Source organism: Acinonyx jubatus, chromosome B2 (assembly GCF_027475565.1).
Source record: "Acinonyx jubatus isolate Ajub_Pintada_27869175 chromosome B2, VMU_Ajub_asm_v1.0, whole genome shotgun sequence".
Classification (NCBI taxonomy): domain Eukaryota; kingdom Metazoa; phylum Chordata; class Mammalia; order Carnivora; family Felidae; genus Acinonyx; species Acinonyx jubatus.
Genome location: NC_069385.1, coordinates 58,130,001 through 58,142,833, shown reverse-complemented (window position 1 = coordinate 58,142,833; position 12,833 = coordinate 58,130,001). Strand labels below are relative to the sequence as shown.

At 33.1% G+C, this 12,833-nt stretch overlaps 1 long non-coding RNA gene across 7 annotated transcripts in view; it reads right to left on the bottom strand.

Annotated features, from left to right (window-relative positions):
* The window catches only part of LOC106975272 (uncharacterized), a 1,087,042-nt gene that overhangs the window by 133,867 nt on the left and 940,342 nt on the right, over window positions 1-12,833 (bottom strand). For all 7 annotated transcript variants that reach the window (XR_008298440.1, XR_008298437.1, XR_008298436.1 and 4 more), the window contains 2 exons: window positions 8,286-8,328; window positions 7,408-7,503 (listed from right to left, as the gene is read on the bottom strand). This is a non-coding gene — a long non-coding RNA (uncharacterized LOC106975272). The remainder of the gene's footprint in view (window positions 1-7,407; window positions 7,504-8,285; window positions 8,329-12,833) is intronic.

Sequence of the window (12,833 nt, the reverse complement as noted above, 5' to 3'; positions counted from 1 at the left end):
ATAATATTGGCAGGAGTGGATGTCCTTGTCTTGGTTCTGATTTTAGAGGAAAAGCTTTCAATTTTCCTCCATTGAGTATAATGTTGTATATGGCCTTTATTATGATGAGGTATATTACTTCTATACCCAACATGTCAAGGGCTTTTATCAATAAAATATATATTTTGACAAATACTTTTTCAGTGTCTATTGAGATTATCATGTGATTATCTTTCATTCTGTTAACATTTATTAATTTGTGTATGTTAAAACTTCTTTGAATTCCTTGGATAAATCCCACTTGGTCATGGTGTATGCTCCTTTTAACATAGTGTTGAATTTATTTTGCTAGCATTTTGCTGAGAATATTTGTACCTAGTTCATCAGGAATATTGATTGGCCTGTAGTTTCCTTTTTTGTAGTGTCTTTGTCTTTGGTATCAGTGTAATTCTGTTTTAGTAAAATGAAATTGGAATTATTCCCTCTTCTTCAATGTTTTGGAAAAAATTTAAGGATTGTTCATTATTCTTTAAATATTTGATAGAACTGTTCACTGCAGGTATTTGCTCCTGAGTTTTTCTTTGATGAGAGGATTTTTATTACTCATTCAATCTCCTTATACATTGTTGGTCTTTTCAGATTCTCTATTTCTTCATGGCAGTGTTGGTGCGTTGTAGGTTTCTAAGAATCTATCCATTTCTTCCAGGCTACCCAGTTTGTTGGCATATAATTATTTATATTGTCTCCTATGATATTTTTTATTTCCATAACATTGGTTGTAGAGTATACTCTTTCATTCCTCATTATTTTTGCCTTCTCTCTTTTTTTCTTAGTCTAGCTATGGGTTTTTAAATTTTATCTTTTCAAAACACCAACTCTTAGTTTAATTGATGTTTTCTATTACCTATTTCATTTACTTCTGTTTTACTTTTTATTATTTCCTTCCTTATGCCAAATTTGGTCTTGGTTTCTTCTTCTTTTTCTAGTTCCTGATTTGTGAAGTCAGGTTGTTTGAGATCTTTGTTAATATGACATTTATGCTATAACTTTTCTCTTAGTACTACTTTTACTTTATCTCATAAGGCTTAGATTATTGTGTTTTCATTTTCATTTGTCTCAAGATATTTTCTCATTTCCATTTTGATTTTTTTCTTTGACCCAATGATTGGAGATGGCTGCATTGATTAATTTCCACATATTTGTTAATTTTCTTTCTGTTATTAATTTCTAGTTTTATTCCATTGTGATAGAAAGATACTTGGTATGATTTTAATATTCTTAATATTGCTAAGAATGGTTTGTGACTAATCATAAGATATATCTTAGAGAATGCTCCGCTTGTGCTTGAGAAGAATGTCTATTTTGCGTTATTGGGAACATTCTCTATATGTCTTTAAGGTCCATTTGGTTTATAGTACTGTTCAAGTCTGTTTTTTTTCCTTATTGATTATCTGTGTAGATGTTCTATTCATTATTGAATGTGGTATGTTGAAGTCTCTTATTATTATTGTATTGTGCCTACCTCTCCCCTCCAGATCTACGTTTCCTTTATATATGTATGTGCTCTGATATTTGGTGCATAGTTATAGTTACATATAACCCTGATGAATAGACTCTTTTATCATTATATAATGACTTACTTTGTCTCATGACATTTTGACCTAAAGTCTATTTATGTCTGATATAAACATTGCCACCTCTGATCTCTTTTGGTTATCATTTGCATAGAATACCTTTTCTATCCATTCACATTCAGACTATTTCAAAACAAAAAACTACTCTATGGGGCACCCTGGATGACTGAGCTAGTTAAGTGTTCAACTTTTGATTTTGGTTCAGGTCATGGTCTCATAGTTTGTGGGATTGAGTCCTGCATCGGGCTCTATGGTGACAGCACAGAGCCTGCTTGGGATTCTTTCTATCCCTCTCTCTCTCTCTGCCCTCTCTTCCAAAACAAATTAATAAACTTTTTTTAAAAAAACTACTCTTTGTAGATATTATGACTCACATATTAATATAACTATAGTCAATATTAGAAAATAATTCATTACTTTTTTAATATTTAAAGTTATTTTGCAGAACCTGTACAAAATTTAAACATAGCAACTCATTATGAACAACTTCAATTCTAAAATATTTTAACCTTTGTACCTGAAGTAGAACTTGATTGTCTATTAATATGCAATACTGTGCTTGATGAGTGTAAATTGGTAAAAGAACATTCTAAGAAAAAGTTTTCCATATACTTCAATATTTTTACAGAAGAATAGGTAATATACTGCAGATGAGAAAAATACCTTAGAATTAAGTATAGAAAATAGAAATGCAGAAGACCACGGAGGGAATACCTACAAAAATATATAACCACCATGTTGAAAATGATGATGTTAATTGCGTATATTTGCATAAAACATTTGCTATGAAATAAATGTAGATAAATAAGGATATATTATCTTGTCTTTGATTCTTTGCTTCATCTCAGCTCTACAAGAAACAAATCAGTTATAGTGTTCTTTATTTTCCATCCTATTTAGAATTGCTTTTTTTGGCAAACATTTCGGTAAGTTTTATGTATGAGAAAATCAAGTGAGTTTGAAATTTATAAAGGTTGTGAGGAGCTATATATCAACTAAACAGAATTTTTGTAAATATATTTTAAAGCAAATCTTATCAACCAAATGTCAGAATTATTCCACTGATACTCATACTACTGCCACATGCTCACTCTAGAAATGAGCAAGCTGTTCACCAGAGATTCAAACTATAAGCAGAAGTAGAAAACTTTATTTGTTCTGTGTATTTCCTGATAAACAAAACAATTGCCAGCCATTCTCTTTTCAAAGAGAATGGTACACATTTGATAACAGTACTGTTAGAGAAAGACATATACCATATGATTTCACTCATATGAGGAATTCAAGAAACAAAACAGATGAACATGGTGAGGGAGGGGGGCGGTAAAAAAAAAAAAAAAAAAAAAAAAAAAAAAAAAGAAAGGCAAACCAGAAAGCAGACTCTTAACTACAGAGAACAAACTTAGGCTTGCTGGAGGCAGGTCGGCAGCGGATGTCTTAAATGGGTGATGAGTGTTAAGGAAGGCACTTGTAATGAACATTTGAGTGTTGCATGTAAGTGATGAAGCACTAAGTTCTACACTTGAAACTAATATTACACTGTATGTTAACTAACTGGAAGTTAAATAAAAATGAGAAACAATAGTATTGTTAGAATCAGAAGAAATGCCTATAATATAGTCACTTCTCAAAGAAAGAAACACATTCATTGGAAATTTCCAAATAAATTTCCTTCTTCTCTGACTCCTTCAGGATGCTGCCTTTCATCTTTTGTTGTACAGATTTGTAATACAATTTTCCAAAGATACAATGTGAGGCTTATGAGAACAAGAGAGGGTTGAAGCATTTAGGTGTCTAAAACCATCCATAAATCAAAGTAATATGACTCTGCAGTAGATCTACACAGAAATAGAACAACAGTTGCCCAGTTATTTGCAGGGTGGGCTTTGTCAAATATACGTTTGAATACACGTTGATGATTTGTAGCTAAGTAAATAGATATGAAATAATTTCATATCAAAGGAGGAATGGCAAAATTTATTATTTTTTTTATCTTAAGTTATATAAGTAATCACACAAGAAGCCTCTAATGACAGGTTAGGATTTTAGGTTTTTCCATTTAATGTCTGGTAATTACGGTAAAGGAGTTTTGATGAAATTCTGAAATGTCATCCAAATCAAAAAACATTAAATTTCTGAAATAAATTTATTCCTAAGAATACATTTTAAACCACTCTGAATGAATACAATAGTTTTGAATATTTCTTTAAGTTTAATGGAACAAGGGTCTTTGTGACAATTACAAAAGTGTAACCCATCCAGGCAGATGAGTAATAACAAAATAATTTTTATTTTATTTTATTACATGTATTAGGCCTATTCAGGTTTATTGATATGAATAGTATATCTGATCACAATTCTGTCATAATATTTTATGTTTTTTGTTATACCTGCTATGTTTCTTTCTCTACAGCCTATGGTTATAGTTACATACTAGATATAGTTTTCCCTAATGAATTATTATCTGTGACATACAGGTAAAACTCTAGTACTATCTTACTCATTAATATTAAATTTCTATATTTTTCTTCAAAACACTGACATAACCACTCTTTAATGCACAAAATAGCATTTAAGACAATTTAAATTAAGTACATACAGATAATTTTTAACAATATCATCTATGTGTACAATGTCTATGTATACAGACATTGAGCATAAAGTATATCTATGGATTGAAAAAAAATGTTGTAAAAATATATATTGCTATTAGAAACAGGTCTATATTCTATTTTTAGTATTTGCTTTCTAGTAACATCTTAAAGTTTTCATGTTATATATTTTTTTCTCAGTCATTTTAATTTTCTAAACTCAACTAACCGTATAATACAAAGAACTCTTTGTTTAAATTAAAATTAAAGACACTATGATTAAAAAAATAGTTTCTTTAGTGTATATTAGCTATATTCCAAACCTCTGATTTAAAAAAAAAAATTATACATGCCAAGGGATATTATCAGAATGTATAAAAAATGCCAGAATATAGTAGATAAAATTTTATCCTAATACATGATTATGAACAGCTTTAATCAGGTCTAAAAAATGCATGAAGTCAATAGTACTTCTTCATTAATTTCTTCATATTTTGAACTCTTTAAAAAGGCAACTGAAATTGCTCTAAATTACTAAACTTGTTTATTAGACTGGAAAAAAATGTCTCTTTCATTTCATAACTTTTATCCCAAAGCAAATGAGAAAATAATTTAATACTTTCATATGATCTTTCATAAAATTAAAGAACATTTGCAGTTAAGCCAACTCTTTCATATTAAGTTTAATTAGTTATTGAAATAATCAGCTTTGCTATAACTTCTTTAAGATGATATATATCACTAAGCTTATTAACTAATTGAAATATAAAATAACTCTAAATTGCATGTGTCATATGTCCCATGTATTAAATCCCAAATTTACCATCTACTTTAATATATGTGAGAAATCCTAAAATAATATATTTTTCTCCAATTGATATTATAGAAAAAATTACAATCATAATTTACAATTATTTATATCTTTCGATGTAACATTGCATTTGTTATTTCATGAAAAGTATTAATGAATCAGACCCAGTTGGCACTATATTATCACTTACTTACTTAATATCAAGCATTACTCCCCAAATAGGGCAATCTCTTTGAAATTAACTTCTAGAATTTTATTTGTAAATTTTTATCAAAGTATATGAGGCCAAATTTTATAGATTCCTAAATATGCTCAACTTATTAAGAGCTACTACTTCAATCCTTGCTTAAACCAGTTATATATTCCGTATTATGTAACCAGAGCATGTTATTCAGAGATATGAAATTCTGAATTGTGAAATAAAGAAATAAAAGTATATATATATATATATATCTTATGTCCTTATTTGAAAAATCGCTCAAAACAAGAAAACAAGCTGAGAACCAATCACCAATTTAGGAGAATTATGCTCACTTGTATGTTAACCGCGGACTCAGTGATATTTTGCAAGTTTCTATTTCAATTGACAATGCAATAAGGTAAAAAGAAAATTAACATGGTGTCACTAATTTGAGAAAAAAACTGAAAACAGCATTATAAGAAATATTTCTAGGAACATATAAAATAAATGAAATAATTGACATTTTTAAGAACTACCTTGAAAACCAATGAATCCAATGCTCTAATCCTATTAATGATGAAACTGAGGTCCCAAAATACTAAGATTTATCAAAAATCAAAACTGAAACCGAAACTTGGATAATCACTTATGTAATCTTTCAAATACTATTAACCAAGTTCAAAAACTTATTCCAATTTTTACTTACTAATAATAGTTAGTAAGCCCTTTCTGTACATAAAGTACTCTGCCAGTAGCTGGCCATGTAGAAGTTAGAAAATTAAAATGTTCCTGTAAACAGGTCACTTACTTTTTATAAAATAATTAATCATTTTTCTCTTTTAAATGGTGACCGTTTTAGTAAAAAAATAATAAATTAAATAATAATGATTTGCATAACACTTACTATCAATAATACCCCAGTATTAACTCCTCAATAATGCTTAATACCTCAACAGTCCTCTCAGAGTTTCATAGATTTTAAGTACTGAAGCTGGTAAAGTTTTTGACAGGTACAACTATCATAAAGATAAAACAAGGACATTAATTCATTATGAAGACTGATAAATGATACTTCACACTTATATTGTTTAGGTGCTAATTGTGATGACCCCAAAGAAGACCCAGATGCACTTCATTTACCAAAATTTTGAGTGTATGAAGAATGATAAATGCCTATAATGACATTCTATCACTGCTCAAATGAATTTGGAGGCAATGAATTCCGCTTCTTCTCTGACAGGACATCATAGCATTGGGTAAAATATTTCAAAGACTAATAGCTTGTCAGGGAAAGCTCAAACTGATAAGAATTATCTGTAAAATTATATATCCCTATGTTTGAAATTATTTCATGCAAAAATGTGAAGAACTGCAGAGGGTGCATATAATATTCTAAATGAATATGGGAAATGTCAATATTTCATTTAAAGCTTTCATAAAGAATGACGGTGGAAAGTTAAAATAGAACTCAAACTCAAGTAATGTTTTAAAGATTGCAAGCCAAGTGTAGCAGTTTGGAATCACCACCTGACAAACTGGCATGAAGAATCAAAGGAGATCTTATAGAAAGTATGACAACCTTGTAGATAGGTTAAATTAAAATCTATCAACATGTAAAAATGAAGGGAAGAGAAAGATTCTTCTTGACTCTAATGGACAGAGCCTGCTGGTGGATTTAGGAAATTAGAAATGTTGATATAAGCAGAAAGGTCTCAGAAACTGCTATAGAACATTGACCCAAATTGCCTGGAATTTGCGAAATTTACCCAGACACTAGAATATTTCAGAAAAATATGAAATATAATAACACTAACTTTACTCCAACTTTACAGAAGCAGAAACAGACTTCCTGAATATTGTTCTTGTCTCATTCTTATAATCTCTTATTGGAAGTAAGAAATCCATGCACATGGAAATATAAGCATAAGTGCTGGACTAACAAGTGATTTCAACAATCTCTAAATTCACAAGTTGTAAAAGAGTGTATGAGTTAACCCAAAGCCAAAGAGAACTATCTTTTACCCAATTATCCTCCAAAGTGGTCTCATAAATGTTTTCCCCCTTCACTTTTTCAACACCATGATTACTGTAAATCCAAAGTTGATATAGAGCAAATTATAATCCAAAATACAATATCAATTGTCTTAGTTTGGGCCACTATCACAAAATAAAATAAGCTGTGTGCTGAAACAATAAAAATTTGTTTCTCACAGTTTTGGAGACTGGGAAGTCCAAGATCAAGGTGCCAGTAGATCCAATGTCTGGTGAGGGCACTTTTCATGGTTTTCAAAGAAGCATCTTCCTATCCTATCCTCACATGGTGGAGAGAGGGAGAGACAGAGAGAAACAGAGAAAGGGAGAAAAAGCTGTTTCCTGACTCTTCCTATAAAGGCATTAATCCCATAATAAAGTCTCCACCCTGATGACTTAATTATCTCCCAAAGACCCCATCTCCAAACACTATTATCTTGGAGATTAGAATTTCAATATATGAATGGGGAGGGGGACGTGGTGACACAGAAATTCAGTCTATAGGACTGATAAATTCATACAAGTTACACCCTCAGTTTTGTGCTTTCCATGAAACTGTCTTCTAAGAAAACATGCTTAACTGACCCACAGATTGAAGTCATCAGAATTATTGAGGGGTGCCTGGGTGGCTCAGTCGGTTAAGTGTCCGACTCTGGCTCAGGTCATGATCACACAGCTCGTGAGTTCGAGACCCGTGTCAGACTCTGTGCTGACAGCTCAGAGCCTGAAGCCTGCTTCAGATTCTGTTTAGGTCTCTGTCTGCTCCTCCCCCCATTCGCACACTGTCTCTCTCTCTCTCTCTCTCTCTCTCTCTCTCTCCCCCAAATATAAATAAACATTAAAAAAATTTACAGAATTATTGAAATTGGATTCATAATTAAAGCAATGTTACAATTGTCACACATTGACCTATTTGTTGCATAAATAATAAAACCAGCATTTGGGAGCAGCAACTAGAACTTATTTGCAGAACAAAATAAGATATATATATACAGAGAGAGAGAGAGAGACAGAAACAGAAACAGAGAGAGTCAGAAATAACATAAAGAGGCAAATACCTTCAAGTTTCCCCAAAGCTTTTGTTAGGAATCACATTTAAACCTGCAAATGAGACAAAGGTGAAGAAATGTTTTATAAATTGATGAGATCACCTGAAAACTGAAGAAACAAATTATTGTGAATGTTGAAAGAGTCTAGAGCAAATGAAATAAGTGAGGTAAAAGATTACATGATTTACTGTTCAGGCTATCAAGGAGGAATTTATAGTAACCAACTCACCAAAAATAAATCTTAGGAAGCCAGATAAATTTTTTAAAAGCCTTACTGAATATCACATATCTACTTAAAGGTACAAAGACCTACAAAGAGTGTCACAATCTTACAACAACAAAAATCCAGGAAAACAGCAAGTTCACAACTTTACTTGAAACTACCAAAAAGTTGAAGTGGCAAGACTACCAATCGGTCCTTCATCTATGGAGAGGCAAGCACCTGAAGAGATACATGGGGATTTGAACATTTGCTTACTTGCAACAGGCAGAGCTATGCTGGACTATGAAGATTTCAGATAAGATAACCTGCTGGAGGCTTGGAGTGAATCTTCCTTTAGTGTTGTCCTATTGGATGCCTATGGAGATAACAGAGCACTTCTAGAGGTACCCACAGTTCCTTTCTACCCAATATTGCTACCCTGATGGTGGGGACAAGAGATACCGGTCTGATTAAACATGTCTTATGCAGGCAATGTGTCTCTTAGTCTCAGAGGATTGGCTTCTCTGGCCCTGCTCTTTCTACTTCTCATATCTGGTTCTGGGCTCAGCACTTATCCATACCCTTTCCTCATTAATAGAAGTCTTTTGTTCTTACATCCTCAGCTTTAATGGCTTTCCACCAGTGTCCTCAGCATTTTTATGAGAAAATGTGGAGCCTTTAGGATGTTACACATATAGGGAGAGTTTGCCAAGTCTTGATGACTTTTTTACAATATAATTCATTAGATACCCACAAAGATTATTGAGCAGAGTCCTGAGAAAGCATCCATCATAGTATATACTTTGAAGTAGAGAATGGCACAGGCTACATGAGGAGCACAAAATTTACCAGCACCCTTCTGCTTTAGTCCCCTAGAAAACAAGTCTTTATCTTTGGGAAAGGGCAACAAAAACATATTCTGATGGCACAGGTGTAAGTTCAATGCTGCTGGAGAAAGAGAACGGAAAAATATCCTCTACTACATGGGAAGCAGTAGGATAATCGCTGGGCCTAGTACTAGAGAGTGGGAAAAGATTAGCTCCTTGGGAAGCCCAAAATTCTGAGATGCTGGGACATAGTGTCTGCTTGTGGCTTAATCAGAATGATCTTAAGTATCGGGGTAGCAAGTATCAGGTAAAAAGTTACAGTATTTACCCCTGGGAGTGTTCCTTTGTTTTTGTAGATAATCCCCATAGAAATATAACACAAAAAAGGGGCATCTGAGTGGCTCAGTTGGTTAAGCATCTGACTTCAGCTCAGGTCATGATCTCATGTTTCGCGGGTTTGAGCCCCGCGTTGGGCTCTGTGCTGACAGCTCGGAGCCTGAAGCCTGCTCTGGATTCTGTCTGTTTGCCGTTCTCTCTCTCCTCTCTCTACCTCTCCCCTCTCTCTCTCAAAAATAAACCAACATTAAAAAAAAATATAAGAAAGAAAGAAATGTAACACAAAAGGAAGACCTAAAGCTGATAGCAGAGTAGATAAGGAGAAAAATCATATGGCCCCACCTTAATCACAAATTATGCCTTGAGGCATGTGTTGGCTGACATATGCTGAGGTTATTTATAGTGCCCACCACCACTAGAAATACTTTTGTTTGGATTAATTGAAATTACCACACCAAAGGCCTAGGAGAAAAAAAGACAGATACATTTGCATTCAATCAATTTATCTGTCTCTGCTGTCCTAAAAAAGATACCAAGTTTCATAAAAATACTATGAAACATATGGAAAAATAAAATAACAACACACAGCCAAAAGACAAAAAAAAAAAGGAAAGAAAGAAAAAGCAGAATTTGATTTAGATATGAGACTTTCAGTTCAGCTCAAGCATGTGAAGAACTTAAAAGTTGTCTCTTCCACCCTTACTGGAGGAGTATTGTGAACACTCTTAAGAGTTAAAAATTCCAGGGTCCCCAGTCTAGTGGGACCCCACAATATTGTGACATTTACCTTGAAATGTTCAGCCAGGTTCCCTTGGTAAGTATCAGAGAAAAATCCCCTTGGGTTTCCAGCAGTTGGAGGATAAAGGAACCATTTAAGATAAACCAGAGAACTCTGTTCTTAACAAGACATGCTTTCAGGTGAAACTATTTAACTAGAGCCTAACTTGCTGGGGTATTATCAGAGTCAGACTTACCTGGGGAAGGGAAAAACCTAACTTCAACTAGCTTTAGCCTTCCATGTAGGGAAGGAAAATACCCAACACTCCAGCCTACACACTCTAGCCATAATGTCCCATGGCGAAGCAGGGAGAATAAAATTGAGAAACACTTGTGAAATTCAGTCCAAAGGCCTACAGTTACTAAAAGACTGAGACCTGATCAGAGGGCCATTTCAGATTGCTTACCCTCTTCCCAGACCTCACCATATTACTAAAGGTCTATTTACAGCTGTTCCTTTTACTTAATACATCATGTCTGGTATCAAGAAAAAAAATCACAAGGCATAACAAAAGGCAAAAATCACATTTTAAAATACAAAGTGAGCATCAGAACCAGATGTGGCAGGAATATTGAAATTATCAGACCAGGAATTTAAAATAACTGTGATTAATATGTTAAGGAGGACCGTAATGGACTATAATGGACAAAGCAGATAGCATGTAAGAACAGATGGGCACTATAAGCAGAGAGAAAGAAAGCCTAAGAAAGATCCCGCCTACCAAATGTTACAGATAAAAAACACTAGGGGAACCTGCGTGGCTCAGTCAGTTAAGCATCTGACTCTTGATTTCGGCTCAGGTCATGATCTCAAGGTTTGTGAAATTGAGCCCCATTTTGGGCTCTGTCCTGACAGTGCAGAGCCTGTTTGGGATCCTCTCTTCCTCTCTCTCTGCCCCTCCTCTGCTTGCGTGAGCAGGTGCTCTCTTTCTCTCACTCTCTCTCGATCTCTGTCTCAAATAAATAAATAAATAAATAAATAAATAAGTGGGGGGGGGCGGGGAGGAAACACCATACCAGAAATGAAGAATGCTGTTGATAGGCTTAATAGTAGACTGGACATGGATCAGAAAATTTCTGAGCTACAGAACATATCAATAGAATCCTCAAAAACTGCAAGGCAAAGAAAACAAGGACAAAACAAAACAAAACAAAACAAAACAAAACAAAACAAAAAACAAATACACCAGAATATCTAAGGACTGTGGGACAACATACATGTAATGGAATACCAGAAGAAGAAAGAGAGAAAAGTACAGAAGAAGTATTTGAAATGATCATGGTTGAGAATATTCCCAAATTAATTTTGGACACAACACCGCAGATCCAGAAAGCTCAGAGAAAATCAAATAGAATAAAGGCCAAAAAACAAAACAAAACAAAACAAAAACCTATATGCCGACATACTGTTTACAGAAAATAAAAGGCAAAAAAAAAAATCATGAAAGAAACGGGATAAAAACCTTAACACATTGAGGAAAAAAGATAAGCCTTACATCTAACTTCCCAAAAACCATGTAAGCAAGAAGGGAGCAGAATGAAATATTTAAAATGTGGGTAGAAAAAAACCCACCAACCTAAATCCTGTACACTGCAAGATTATCTATCAAAAGTGAAGGAAAAATAAAGACTTTTTCAGACAAACAAAAATTGAGGCAATTTGTCGGCAGCAGACCTGTTGTAAGAAAAGTTAAGGAAAATTATTTAGGAGAATTTTGGAGAATAACAATGGAGAGAAGGTAAAATAAAAACATTATTTCTTATTCTTTTTTTCAAGTTTATTTATTTATTTTAAGAGACAGAGCTAACAAGCACGTGGGGGAGGGGCAGAAAGAGAAGGAGGGAATCCCAAGCAGGCTTCCTATTGTCAGGGCAGAGCTGGACTTGGGGCTTGATCTCACCAACCATGAGTTCATGACCTGAGCCAAAACCAAGAGTCAGAGGCTTAACCAACTGAGTCACCCAGCCACCCTTAATTTTTTTTATTCTTAACTGAACTAACAGATAATTATTCAAATAAAAATAGCAATTATGTATTCAGTTATGCTTTCTTATGTACATTTTACTTATAAATAAGACAATAAATTTTAAAATATCAGTCAGAAAGAATTCTATTCAAAGAGTTATACTGAAATTTAAAACAATCTAAAGCCTTAAAAATCATATAATAAAGGTTAATTCATAAATTACATGAATTAAATCATTTATTATCACAGCATAAAAAATTGTAGCATGGTGCCCTACAATAAATGCCCCCTCTTTTGAAAATAAATAGAATCATATTTATGTATGAAAAAAACCATTATTATATGATAAGATCTATTCCATTGATATTATAGCTAAAGAAATGATTTTGTGTGTTCGTTTATTCTACAAATATTCATATTACCTTTTTTAAACATTTTCCTAAATTTT